Source organism: Macaca mulatta, chromosome 10, assembly GCF_049350105.2.
Source record: "Macaca mulatta isolate MMU2019108-1 chromosome 10, T2T-MMU8v2.0, whole genome shotgun sequence".
In the NCBI taxonomy this organism is placed as follows: Eukaryota; Metazoa; Chordata; class Mammalia; order Primates; family Cercopithecidae; genus Macaca; species Macaca mulatta.
In genome coordinates, this window is record NC_133415.1 from 116,777,902 (window position 1) to 116,792,078 (window position 14,177).

At 51.5% G+C, this 14,177-nt stretch overlaps 1 protein-coding gene across 7 annotated transcripts in view; it reads left to right on the forward strand.

The window, feature by feature from the left end:
• The window catches only part of DNAJC5 (DnaJ heat shock protein family (Hsp40) member C5), a 222,650-nt gene that overhangs the window by 178,937 nt on the left and 29,536 nt on the right, over positions 1–14,177 (forward strand). For 3 of the 7 annotated variants that reach the window (XR_001447386.3, XR_001447385.3, XM_028827167.2), the window contains exon 1: positions 3,930–4,130. The gene's annotated coding sequence lies outside the window, so the exon portion shown is untranslated. Of the gene's footprint in view, positions 1–3,929; positions 4,131–13,882; positions 14,010–14,177 lie in introns of those variants that run through there. The other 4 variants (XR_013398556.1, XR_013398555.1, XM_077948130.1 and 1 more) reach the window with 2 other exon arrangements.

Consider the following 14,177-nt stretch of genomic DNA (forward strand, 5'->3'; position numbering starts at 1 on the left):
CCCGGCTAATTTTTTGTATTTTTGGTAGAGATGGGGTTTCACCGTGTTCGCCAGGATGGTCTCAATCTCCTGACCTCGTGATCCGCCCACCTCGGCCTCCCAAAGTGCTGGGATTACAGACGTGAGCCACTGCGCCTGGCCTTGTTAGGGGTTTTAAGGTAATTTACAGGATTCTAAAGTCAAAACTGGATACAAAGCCATGCTCAGAAACAGGCTCTGCTCCCCACTCACCCTCTGTCATGACTTACTGCTCATCCTCCCAGTGTGTTTCAAGCAAAAGCAAGCACCTATGAAGATGCTCTCATTCCCTTCCTTTCCTCGGTCAAACAGCGGTATACAGTGTTCTGCACTTTGCCCCTCCTTCCCACTAACACGCTCCAGAGTGCTCACTGCGTCATCTGTACAGACCCTGAGGGGCGGCCAGGCACAGTGGCTCACGCCTGCAGTCCCAGCACTTTGAGAGGCCGAGGCAGGCGGATCACCTGAGGTCAGGAGTTTGAGACCAGCCTGGCCAACATGGTGAAAAAATACTAAAAATACAAAAATACAAAAATTAGCCAGGCGTGGTGGCACGTGCCTGTAATCCTAGCTGCTCAAGAGGCTGAGGCAGGAGAATCACTTGAACATGGGAGGCAGAGGTGGCAGTGAGCCGAGATCATGCCATTGCACTCCAGCCTGGGCGATAAAGCGAGACTCTGTCTTAAAAAAAAAAACAAAACTTGAGGGGGCACCTCCACTCTCCCCTGGTTTGGCACTTTGCATGTATCCATTCTTAGTCTTTGGCGTTCCCATTGGAAGACTCCTTTAGTGGGAGCACCAGACTTCGGAGGTCAGAGGTAGCCAGGCTGACCCCAGATAGAAGAGCAGGGAAAGTTAGGTAGCCTTGAATTGTATGGTACATAAGCCCCAGTACAGCAGTGAGCTGGCACCAATAAAGGGTGAATTGCGCTGTTGCCGCCTGCAGTCAGGATTTACCCTAATTTATTTTGGGATGAGTTCCACGTGGTCTTCATTTATTGAACAGATACTGTAACTGCCCTGCGGGTAAGAGTCTGCTAGGTTTTGTGTGGTCCAAGGGTGAGTCCGACGTGGACCCAGTGCTCGAGGACTTTGCAAACCATCTGTTGGGGAAGACATATTCCCCTGTGTACCTGGCTCATGTTTGACGAGGTGAAACGCTTGGAGAGCTTCAAGGACGGAGCAAGTGGAGTAAGTGGACCTGAGGAGCGGGCAGCAATGCCTGAAGGCTCAGTCCCCTCTTCTCAGAGTGAGGATAATGGCATCTGCCTCATCATATTGAAGGGCTTAAGCTTATACAGCACTTAGCACAGGGCCTGATGTATCAGAGGTAAACATGACACTCTTCCCAACTGTAGCCACAATCAATCTCTTCTTGTCTTCATTTTTTATTTTTTATTTTTTTTGAGACCTTCCTGTCGTCTTTTTTTATTTTTTATTTTTTTTGAGACAGGGTCTTGCTCTGTCGCCCAGGCTAGAGTGCAGTGGTGCAATCTTAGCTCACTGCAACCTCCATCTCCCGGGCGCAAGCAGTTCTCCTGCCTCAGCCTCGTGAGCAGATGGGATTTACAGGGGCGTACACCACCACGCCCAGCTAATTTTTGTATTTTTAGTCGAGACAGGGTTTTGCCATGTTGGCCAGGCTGGTCTTGAACTCCTGACCTCAGGTGATCCGCCCACCTCGGCTTCCCAAAGTGCTGGGATTACAGGCATGAGCCAGTGTACCTGGCCATACCTTCCTGTCTTATTTTCTCCAAGCAGGCTGGCGTGTTCATGGATCGGTATATGTGTGATACTTTTTATGTATCATGCATCGTGTTCATTTTAGTTTCAGGAGTTCTTTGCTCCTGTGTAGCCTTTCTATACATTATCTTTCTTTTTTTTTCTTCTTTTTAAATAAGAGATGGGGTCTTGCTCTGTTATGCAGGCAGGAATGCAGGGACACACTCATAGCTCACTGCAGCCTTGACCTCCCACCCGATCCAGCCTCCTGAGTAGCTGGGACTACAGGGGCATGCATGCCACTGTGGCCCGGCCAATTAAAAAAAAATTTTTTTTGGCCGGGCTCAGTGGCTCACGCCTGGAATCCCAGCACTTTGGGAGGCCGAAGCGGGTGGATCACGAGGTCAGGCGATTGAGACCATCCTGGCGAACACGGTGAAACCCCGTCTCTACTAAAAATACAAAAAAATTAGCCGGGCGTGGTGGCAGGCACCTGTAGTCCCAGCTACTTGGGAGGCTGAGGCAGGAGAATGGCGTGGACCTGGGAGGCGGAGCTTGCAGTGAGCGGAGATTGCGCCACTGCACTCCAGCCTGGGTGACAGAGCGAGACTCCATCTCAAAAAAAAATTTTTTTTTTTTCTGTAGAGATGGGGGTCTCACTCTGTCGTCCAGGCAGGTCTCAAACTCCTGGGCTCCAGTGATCCTCCTGCCTTGGTCTACCAAAGTGCTGAGATTCCAGGCGTGAGCCATGGTGTCCCGTTGTATACGTTTCAGTAACTATAATATTCCATTTGAGTGCTCACTTGTGCAGTTGGGCAGGTTTCCATTCTATTAAAAATAGTGCCTTCATGGACATTTCAGTGCATATACCTTTTTCTGTATTTGTGAATATTTTCTTTGAAAGAATGTCCGTAAAGTGTAACTACTAGGTCTCAGAGGGACTCACTTAAGGCCTGGTTCATTCATTCTTGCAGCTGCCAGCACAAGTGGAATACAGCTTCAACCTGAGATAGGTACCAGGCCCATTTCATTCTCTCATCCCTCCAATTCTGGCCTGAAATCATTCATTCTCTTGAATCTATAGTTGTAGATATGAACCTGGCCTTTCTGCTTCTTGGGTTCCATAAGCCTTGTCTTCCTGCTTGCTTGATGTTGCACAGTTTAATGACTGCTAGGAGGCTTCCCAAGCTCTCTGACACTTCCAGGCTCTGAGACTGCAACAAGCTTGGCAATTCAAGACCGGCATTATGGCAGTGAGTTATGAGGGCAGAGGAAGGAGGAGGCCAGAACGTATTGAGAGAGAATTTGGGTTTCACGCAGTATGTCACTGGAAGCCTTGGATGCCACTGGATTTGTTTTAAAAAGATGACCTCACTGAACTCAGGTAAACGGGCAAGGGTGGAAGCGAGGAGGCAGGAGCACCGGCCGCAGAGGTCTGGGAGCTTCTAGGATGGGAAGTGGCACAGGCCGCCTATGCAGGGCAGGCCGTCAGTGAGTGGCGGAGCGCCTGCAGTCACAGGGACAGGGAAGGGTGGCCGGCGGCCACCCTCAGCGGGCCGACGGGACGGACAAAGGCAGAGGGAAGTGGAGTGGACGTTCGTCGTCCTGCCCCTCCACGCCGTTGTTTGGAGATGATTCCGGGAGGGTGGGAGGGTGCTGGCCTCAGCATTTCAGTGGTTGGACAGGAAGGAAGGAAGTCCCATCTCGGCGCTCCAGGGATGCGCAAATGTCAGTCCCAGGACAGTGGCTCGGGAGGGGGGCGGGGGCGACGGTCCGCAGCCATCTACCACCAGCTCCCTGTTCAGTTATTTGATGAGAACGATTACGTTTTCTTAATCTTACTTAAAGTGCTGAGTAAACTTACCTGCAAGACCAGCAAGCCCTGCGCCTCTCTTTCCGCGCGGTTCCCCGCAGCACATGCCGGCCCACTCGGGACTCGGGATCCACCTGCGGCCACCTGAAGACTGGGAGGGCTGGCTCCGCCCCCGCCCCAACCGGCACGATGGGCCCCGCCCACTCATGGGCGGAGCCTCCACCGGGCGCCTCTGCCCCGGGTTGTCACTCGGGACTCCGCCCCCGGTGGGCGGAGCCTCCGCTCGGCGCTCTGAGCGCATGCGCAGCCAGTCCCGCCCGCGGCTCCGACCCGCCGGAGCCCACGTCCTTCCGGGAGCGCGCGCGCCGGTGCGGGTGCGTGCGTGAGCGTGCGCGTCTCCGCTGCCGCTGCCGCTGCCGGTGCTGCACCCGCGCCCTCTGCCGCCGCCGCCGCCGCCGCCGCCGCCGCCCGGGGTCTCCAGGCTGAGGAGTGCGTCGGCCGCTGCCCAGCAGCGCCGCGGAGCGGGGAGCGGAGCCGCGGAGCCGGCGGGAGGGCGGGCGGGCGGGCGGACGGGCAGGTGAGCTCGCTGCGGGCCGGGCGGGCGGGTCGGCCCACGTCAGGCCGGGGCGGTGGGGCGGGCGGGGGCGCGGGCGCGGGCGCGGGTGGGGGCGGGGGCGGTGCGCCAAAGCCGGAAATGGCGGCGACCCCCGGGCCGGGGCCGCGCGGGGCCGGAGCTGCTGCGACGCCGCGGCCTGGGCCGGGCCGGGCCGGGCCGGGCCGGGGCGGGGGCGCGGGAAGGTCGGCGCCGGGGCCTGCGGGAGTCGGGCCGGGCCGGGGGTCTGAGTGCCGCGTCCCGCGGTGGGGACTGGAGCCGCGCTCTCCGCGGGTCTCTCCGGGCCCGGGACGCCGCCTCCGCTTCCCCAGGTCCCCGCGGCCGCCCCCGACCCCCCGGGGTCCTCCCCCTTCTGCGGGAGGATCGAAGAAGCTGGAGCATCGCTGGTTTTAGGGTGGCAGATAATTTAGTCCCTGGGTCGTTGTGTTTATAGCTCGGGGAATTGAAAATTGTTCTTTAGCGCACCTTAAATTAATCTTTCAGACGTTTTAAATTCCAAAAAGCATTTGGTTTGTAAGAAAAAACCTGCCTTAGCCGCCTTATAAAAACATTTGAAGCCATGCTTTATACTGAACTCTTAAGGAGAGAGTATTAGGAACTCATCCGTTCAGGTTCTAACTTGTTGGTTTTAAGTGTCTGGATTAAAGACTCTTTTTCGTGTGCCGAAGCCATGATTTCTCAAATTCATTCAGTTGTGTCATACAGGAAAAGGAAGCAAAAATTTCAGCTTTATTTTTGTTTTCCGGCTTAGGCTTGGTTGGGAAAATTTGGTGGTGGTTAGACACTTCTGCTCTTATTTGTCTGTTTAGAAAAACCTAATGACAAAAACAGTTATATTACTCCATCTATTGTCATGGTTACTTGAAGGCAAAACTTTACCCAAAGCTTCTGAGATTTTATGTTCGTTTATTTGCTTCTCTTTTTAAAAAATGTCAGCTGAGGCCGGGCGCGGTGGCTCAAGCCTGTAATCCCAGCACTTTGGGAGGCCGAGACGGGCGGATCACGAGGTCAGGAGATCGAGACCATCCTGGCTAACACGGTGAAACCCCGTCTCTACTAAAAAATACAAAAAACTAGCCGGGCGAGGTGGCGGGCGCCTGTAGTCCCAGCTACTCGGGAGGCTGAGGCAGGAGAATGGCGTAAACCCGGGAGGCGGAGCTTGCAGTGAGCTGAGATCCGGCCACTGCACTCCAGCCTGGGCGGCAGAGCGAGACTCCGTCTCAAAAAAAAAAAAAAAAAAAAAAAAATGTCAGCTGAGTTTCAGGAATGAGTGATCTGTCAAACGGGAGATGAAATTAGAAGCCTGGATCTAAGGGCTGTGGGGAAGTTTCGGTTGAGTTCATGGTTCCCCTTTCACTTGTGTCGGTGCTGTAGGACTCGGGCTGGCTCCAGCTGGCGTCTGGCCCAGCAGAGAGCTGTAGGGGCCCGCTCTGGTTGCTGGCTGTGTGGCCTCTGATGGACGCCCCTGGCGAGGGTGTTAATGAGCCTGCATCGTCTGAGTCCACCCACCCTCTGACTGGCCCCTGACTCACTCTGCACCTGCCGTATCAGCCTCCTTGCTGGTTCTGAACAGACCCACATGCTCTGTCCTTGGATCTTCCTGGAATGCCTGGTGCCTTAACCTCCTGGCCTGGCGACTGCCTGCCTACCGTGCCACCCAATTCCCTGTCTCCCTTCCTCACTTCATTTTCCCACAGTGCTGAATCCTCCTAGTGTCCTGCTTAATGCATTTATCGTACTTAATATTTTACTGTGAGTTAGTAAGGTTCTGGAGAGACTTTTTTGAAAAGACCAGTTGCTGGCACATGATCTGGGCCCAGTAAATATTTGTTCAGTGAATGAACGTGAGGAGGTTAGCAGCAGCTGTGCCTGGGGCTGGCCTTGTCACCCGGAAGTCCTTGTGGGTGAGGTCTGAGCACGTAGAGGTAAGGGTTCCTGGAACGTTGGCCCTCAGGACAGAGAGCCACCAGCTGTCACCTGCCCACTGGGGAAAGAGCCAGGTAGGGGTGGCTCGGAAGGGTGCATGGGACCCTTGTAAATCTTTTTGCAACTTTGAATCTATAATTATTTCAAAGTTAAAACGTTTCTAAAAAGTCAGATCTGTTTGGGCGTGGTGGCTCACACCCATAATCTCAGCATTTTGGGAGGCCGAGGTGGGCAGATTACTTGAAGTCAGGAGTTCGAGACTAGCCTGGCCAACATGGTGGAACCCCGTCACTACTAAAAATACAAAATTAGCTGGGTGTGGTGGCATGTGCCTGTAATCCCAGCTACTTGGGAGGCTGAGGCAGGAGAATCACTTGAACCCAGGAGGCAGAGGTTGCAGTGAGCCAAGATCACGCCACTGCACTCCAGCCTGGGCAAAAAGAGCGAAATTCCGTCTCAACAACAACAACAAAAATTAGCCGGTCATGGTTGTGGGCATACATAATCCCAGCTACTCAGGAGGCTGAGGCAGGAGAATCCCTTGAACCTGGGAGGTGGAGGTTGCAGTGAGCCAAGGTCACACCCCTGCACTCCAGCCTGGCCGATAGAGCAAGACTCAGTCTCAAATAAATAAAAATAAAAAAATAAAAAGTCAGATCTGCCACTGGTAATAATGCTTTTAGAAATTTTGTCTTTGATTACCAGGAAAAACCCTACGTGCTAGTTCTTATACTCTGTCGTGACATTTGGTCATCAAGTAGAGTGAGGTGGAATTTAATTCAGGAGAGTGACTGTGGTTGATCTCCTTAGCACGAGGCCCTTCAGCTGTGGTGCTGTGACAGCAACAGAGGCTGCTTGGTGACTTGAGGACTCTGGAGTCCTTTCCACAACCTCCACCTCATGCCCACATTAACTCAGAGCGAGTGGGCTTCAGGGCTTTCCTGCATCCCCAAAGATGGTGGTATTAACGTGGTTCAGAGATTGAACAGACGCTGCACGTTTCTCAGTCATTTTTGTTCCTCGGTTCCCCTCGCCTGGAGGGTGGATGCTGCTGAGCCCGGTTTTACAGCTGCCCCTGTGACCAGCAGCTTTGCCCAGGGTCTCCCTGTTAATCATCGTCAGAACCGGAACTTGAACTCAAGTCTTCGCTAGACCAGGTTTCTTCTAAGTATCTGGCATCACCAGGAAGAGCCCCGTACAAGGTGCTGGTTTTGTTATCCTTAGAGCCCAGATGCGAGGTGCTCACGTGTATGCCTGGGGTTAGCAGTTCCGTAGGTGTTTGTTGAATGAATCACTAAAATGCAGTGGGGTGAGGAGTCATGATAAGGTAGAATTTTATCTAAGGTGGAGTTTGCTTCTGAAATCAGGCAGGAAGGTGAATGTTATACCCAGTTAGGAGCATGTAATGTCGCAGGTAAACTGTATCAGCAAACGAAAGCAGTTTTTCTCCAGCGCGGAGACAGTCCCTGGGTCACTGGGCTGGGTGAGAAGAAGCCATTTGTAGAGAAATGAAACTTGATGACTAGTCCTGCACGAGAGGTGGAGAAGAGACCCCTAACTCTCCAATTATCTCCAAGCGGCCGTTAAAATGAGTGCTGCCAGGCCGGCCCGGCGGCTCACGCCTGTAATCCCAGCACTCTGGGAGGCCCAGGCGGGTGGATCTGGAGGTCAAGATATTGAGACCATCCTGGTCAACATGGTGAAACCCTGTCTCTAGTAAAAATACAAAAATTAGCTGGGCATGGTGGCACATGCGTGTAGTCCCAGCTACTCGGGAGGCTGAGGCAGGAGAATTGCTCGAACCTGGAAGGCAGAGGCTGCAGTGAGCCAAGAAGATCGTGCAACTGCACTCCAGCCTGGCGACAGAGCGAGGCTCCGTCTCAAAACCCACAAAGTAGCGCTTCTAAAATGAGACTCACTGTGATGTTCTGATTAGAACATTCTCATGCCACAAAGTCCTGAGATGGATCCAGGGAGCACAGTCTTCTGTCAGACGCACCTCCTGCCCCGCCATAGGCTTTCCCACTGTGGCAGCAGAATCTGTGCTAGACCTTCATGAAAGAGGACAAGATCGGGGCTCACGTGACTGGGGCTGGATTGGAGCTGCTCTGTCTCTGAGCCGCTGCATTCTGTAAAATGAGGGTAGTGGTGCCTCCCCTGCGTGCCTGCTGGGAGAGAAAAGGAGGCAATAAATGAAAGGTGTCTTATCACCTCGTTCCTGAATAGAAGTGACAGAGATGCTGAAAAACAGTAATAGTCTTGTTTTATGAAAGTGCTACCCCTAATCTAGGAGCTGGGACTGCCATGCCAGGAGCCCTCAGATAATGACATCCCTGAAGAGGATTAGCAGCTAGTCTGTTATCAGTCACAGGCAGTTCAACCCAGAAGATTTAAGGATTAGATTACCCAACAACCTTGAGTGTAGATTTTGTATCTCATCACCCTTTGCGTTAATTTTGGGTGCATTGTGTATTAATGAGGAAGTTTGTTCTGCTTTATTCTTGGTACGTGACAGACAATAGATATAGGTCATTAGAAATAAAAATTGTTGGCCGGGCGCGGTGGCTCACGCCTGTAATCCCAGCACTTTGGGAGGCCGAGGCGGGCGGATCAGAGGTCAGGAGATCGAGACCATCCTGGCTAACACGGTGAAACCCCGTCTCTACTAAAAATGCAAAAAATTAGCCGGGCGAGGCGGCGGGCGCCTGTAGTCCCAGCTGCTCGGGAGGCTGACAGGGCAGGAGAATGGCGTGAACCCGGGAGGCGGAGCTTGCAGTGAGCCGAGATCGCGCCACTGCACTCCAGCCCGGGCGACAGAGCGAGACTCCGTCTCAAAAAAAAAAAAAAAAAAAAAAAAAAAAAAAAGAAATAAAAATTGTTGGCTGGGCGCGGTGGCTCATGCCTGTAATCCCAGCACTTTGGGAGGCCGAGACGGGCGGATCACGAGATCAGGAGATCGAGACTACCCTGGCTACCACGGTGAAACCCCGTCTCTACTAAAAAATAGAAAAAAACTAGCCGGGCAAGGTGGCGGGCACCTGTAGTCCCAGCTACTCGGGAGGCTGAGCCAGGAGAATGGCGTAAACCCGGGAGGCAGAGCTTGCAGTGAGCTGAGATCCGGTCACTGCACTCCAGCCTGGGTGACAGAGCGAGACTCCATCTCAACAACAACAACAAAAAGAAATAAAAATTGTTTTAACTTTTATGAGTTTTGCAAACATTGATATTTCACATTGAAATTGCAGAAATTAGGACAGCATCTCATTTTCTTTTTTTGGGGATGAAGTCTCGCTCTGTCACCCAGGCTGGAGTCCTGTGGCATGACCTCAGCTCACTGCAATCTCTGCCTCGCGGGTTCAAGTGATTCTTATGCCTCAGCCTCCCAAGTGGCTGGGATTACAGGCGCATGCCACTATGCCCGGCTAATTTTTTGTATTTTTAGTAAAGAACGGGGGGTTTCACCATATTAGCCAGGATGGTCTCAATCTCCTGACCTCGTGATCCACCAGCCTTGGCCTCCCAAAGTGCTAGGATTATAGGCATGAGCCACTGTGCCCGGCCCCTTTTTTTTTTTTTTTTTTGGTGGGGGAACGGAGTCTCACTCTGTCGCCCAGGCTTGAGTACAATGGTACGATTTCCGCTCATGGCAACTTCTGCCTCCTGGGTTCAAGTGATTCTCCTGCCTCAGCCTCCTGGGTAGCTGGGATTACAGGCACCTGCCATGACGCCCGGCTAATTTTTGTATTTTTAGTAGAGATGGGGTTTTGCCATGTTGGCCAGGCTGGTCTTGAACTCCTGACCTCAGGTGATCCACCCACTTTGGCCCCCAAGGTGTGGGATTACAGGCGTGAGCCACCCCACCCAGCCCCAGGTTGATCTTGAGCTCCTGGACTCAAGTGATCGTCCAATTTCTCATTTTCTAAGGAAACAAGTGCTTAGACCAGGTTTGGGACATGTCTCTGAAAATTCTGGGCTGGTGCAGTTGCTCGTGCCTGTAATCCCAGCACTTTGAGAACCGAGGCAGGCGGATTGCCAGAGTCCGGGAGTGAAGACCAGCCTGGGCAACACTGCACAACCCCATCTGTACGAAAAATAGAAACAATTAGCCGGACGCGGTGACGTGCGGCTGTAGTCCCCGCTACTCGGAGGCTGAGGTGGGATCCCCTGAGCCTGGGAGGTTGAGGCTGCAGCAAACCAGGACTGCGCCACTGCACTCCAGCCTGGGTGGCAGAGAAATACGCTGTCTCAGAAACAACAACGAAAAAGGGAAGTTCTGTCTTGATCAATAATTTCCTCTTCAGGACAGACCTGCATATGCCAGAATTTAACTTTGTTCCAACATCATTCTACATTTTACATGAATGGTTTCAAAAAACTTATTTCTGTGGCAGAGAACGTTGTCATTTATTCTTGACATATTAAACCTGAGTGATATTTTTAAATTTTTGTGATGTGTTGTGAGTGCTTAGTGAATATTCTTTGAATATGGATATGAATGAACCTTACTTTTCTTGGATTTATAATTTTATTGTCCCTTTAAGTATTCTGCATTGAACATGTGTCACCAGCAGGAACGATCATTACGAGATGGTGTCCGGAACCATGTAGTGTCTGCATTGCTGTGTCCCAGGCATTCTTTGTTTGTTTGAGATGGAGTCTCGCCCTGTCATCCAGGCTGGAGTGCAGTGGCGTGATCGTGGCTCATTGCAGCCTCCACCTCTTGGGTTCAAGTGATTCTTCTGCCTCAGCCTCCTGAATAACTGGAATTACAGGCACGTGCCACCACTCCCAGCTAATTTTTGTATTTTCAGTAGAGATGAGGTTTCACTATGTTGCCCGGGCTGGTCTCGAACTCCTGACCTCAAGTGATCAGCCCACCTTGACCTCCCAAGGTGCTGGGATTATAGACGTGAGCCACTGTGCTCAGCCTGTGTTCGGAGGCGTTCTGTGCCTGTTATGAAATCATGATGCTGGCAGGTGGGAAGATGGGATGGACTTGCCAGCCCCGTCGGCTGTGCCCTGCCCTCCTTGCTGTCTCTAGAGCGTGGCTGACTTCTGGGAGAGCTCTCCCTGCCCTGTGCCTCCTCTTTTTCACCAGGTAGAGTGGAAATGTGTTCTAGTGGAACTGCAGAACCAAAATATCCCGCCTTATTCTAACTCTTGAAGAAGCAGGAGCTGAATTCAGGTGCTTGAGGCCCAGTCCACGTGCTCCACATCAGTCTCGGGGTGGAGGCGAGCGTGGGTCAGAGGCCTCTACCTCTGACTAGGCTGCAGGTACCTGGCGGGAAGAGTGACTGCAGCTCAACAGAGGGAGTGTGCACCCCTGCCTGGCTTTTATTTTCCTCCTCCTGTTATCGGGAGGGATTAGCAGCAGAGCAAATGTTTGGGTTTTTGCTGTGCAGTTCCATTGGATGTTTCTTTATTAAACAGGATTGTGTTTTATTGTAAGAGGGTTTCCCTAAGACAAATAATGAAGGAAATTCTGGGTCCAAGAGTACAGACTGTAATTTCTGTCATCTGTTGCCAAGTTTGTAGCCCTCACGCAGTGCCTGTCTTTCCCCTTTGCTTTCAGGGCATTTTAACACAGTATTTTGGTGTTCTTTTAGCTACTGCAATAGGGCTTGCTATTAAAATCTGAGATTTTAAATTTTTGCAAATTGCAATAAATTTCGTTAGTTCTCTCTTGATCTTTAAATAAGAGATTTCTTATGAGCCCAGTGTGGTGGCATGCATCAGTAGTCTCAGCTGCTTGGGAGGCAAAGGCTGGAGGATTATTTGAGTCCATGCTGGGCAACATAGCAAGGCCTTCTCTCTTAAAAAATAATAAATGTCTTATTATAAATGGACTTTTAAAAATGCACAAAACCAGTCAACATATGTTTTTTAAATTAACCGAGAAAGAAGCTATATTCCCGTAAAGCCTTTACCTGGGCTGTATTCATCTTTTTTTTTTCTTTTTTTTTTTTGAGATGGATTCTCGCTCTGTTGCCCAGGCTGGAGTGCAGTGGCGCGATCTTGGCTCACTGCAATCTCCGCCTCCCAGGTTCTCCGCCTCCCGGGTTCAAGCGATTCTCCTGCCTCAGCCTCCCTAGTAGCTGGGACTACAGGCGTGCGCCATCACGCCCCCCTAATTTTTGTATTTTTGGTAGAGACGGGGCTTCCCCATGTTGGCCAGGATGGTCTCGATCTCTTGACCTCGTGGTCTACCCACCTTGGCCTCCCAAAGTGCTGGGATTACAGGTGTGAGCCACCGTGCTTGGCCCATCTCAAACTTTTTTTGTGTGTGTTTTTTTGTTTGAGACAGAGTCTCGCTCTGTCGCCCATGTTGGAGTGCCGTGGCTCGATCTCGGCTCACTGCAAGCTCTACCTTCTGGGTTCACGCCATTCTCCTGCCTCAGCCTCCCGAGCAGCTGGGACTACAGGCACCCGCCACCATGCATGGCTAATTTTTTTGTAGTTTTAGTAGAGACGGAGTTTCACAGTGTTAGCCAGGATGGTCTTGATCTCCTGACCTCGTGATCCGCCCGCCTCGGCCTCCGAAAGTGCTGGGATTACAGGGCGTGAGCCACTGCACCCGGCCCATCTCAAGACTTTTAATAAAGCTCTTTGCATAGAAATATTTAAAAAATTAAAAAATTTTTGGCCAGGCTTAGTGGCTTAAGCCTGTAATCCCAGCCCTTTGGGAGGCCAAGGCAAGCAGATTACATGAGGCCAGGAGTTCGAGACTAGCCTGGCCAACATGGTGAAACCCTGTCTCTACTAAAAATACAAAAATTTGGGCAGGTGCGGTGGCTGACGCCTGTAATCCCAACACTTTGGGAGGCTGAGGTGGATAGATCTCTTGAGTTCAGGAATTTGAGACCAGCCTGGGTAACAGGAGGAAAACCTATCTCTGCAGAAAATACAAAAGTGAGCTGGGCATGGTGTTACATGCCCGTAGTCCCAGCTACTCGAGAGGCTGAGGGGCTGAGGTGGGAGGATCCCTTGTGCCTGGGAGGTGGAGCTTGCAGTGGGGGATGAAAAAGAATACCCCATGTCCAAATAGCAAAACACTCTGAAATGAGGCAAACTGGTTTGTTGAACAGGCATTCTGGGACAAGGTTACCCAATATGCATTAGCCATAATCCCCAGGACAGCCATACAGGGGGGTCTTAAACAGTTTTTTAGATTCTTGAGTATAAAGGTATAATATTGAAGAATAAGCACAAATAATGCTGTTGTACATGTTAAAATGACAACACAGAATTTACAAAATTGCCTTTTCCCCCCAAAATTACCTCTTACGATGCGATTTCTGTTGGTACTGTTTTCTCTTGCATCATCCTGCCGGGTTGAGTAACCCTAACTGATTGTCACCAACAGACGGCCTCACAGCATCCTTCTCCCTGGTGTGAGCGCTGCTTAATTCAACGTGTGTGAAAATACTTTAAGACAAGGGCCCTGTCACTTGTACAGAATCTGAAGTGGCTTTGAATAGGCAACGGGTCCAGCTGCCTCTTAGTGTGTCTGGCCTCCAGGTGGGCGAATGGAGATGCACACAGGTGTTCATGGTCTAGACATCCTTGGAAACCTGCTCTGGTTTAGGGTAAATAGGCAAAATTTTACTAATGCTGTTCCTCGCATGGGCTGGTGGCCTTTGCCCTGGACTCACTCCAGAACAGCTAGGTGTCCAGCTGACTGACAGCTACCTCCCCCTAAAGCCTCAAACAGACTTCTCTTACATTTTTAAAAGGCAGAGGACAATAAGGCAGATTAATAAACTGTGGGTTTTTTTTTTTTTTTTCTTGAGACAAAGTCTTGCTCTTGTCCCCCAGGCTGGAGTGCCATGGTACGATCTCGACTCTCTGCAGCCTCTGCTTCCCGGGTTCAGGCGATTCTCCTGCCTCAGCCTCCGCACTAGCTGGAAAAAACTACAGGTGCGCACCACCACTCCCGGCTAGTTTTTGTAGTTTTGATAAAGATGGGGTTGCACCGTGTTTTGTTGGCCAAGCTGATCTTAATCTCCTGACCTCAAGTGATCCGCCCGGCTTGGCCTCCCAAAGTGCTGGGATTACAGGCATGAGCCACTGTGCCCGGCCCAGGAT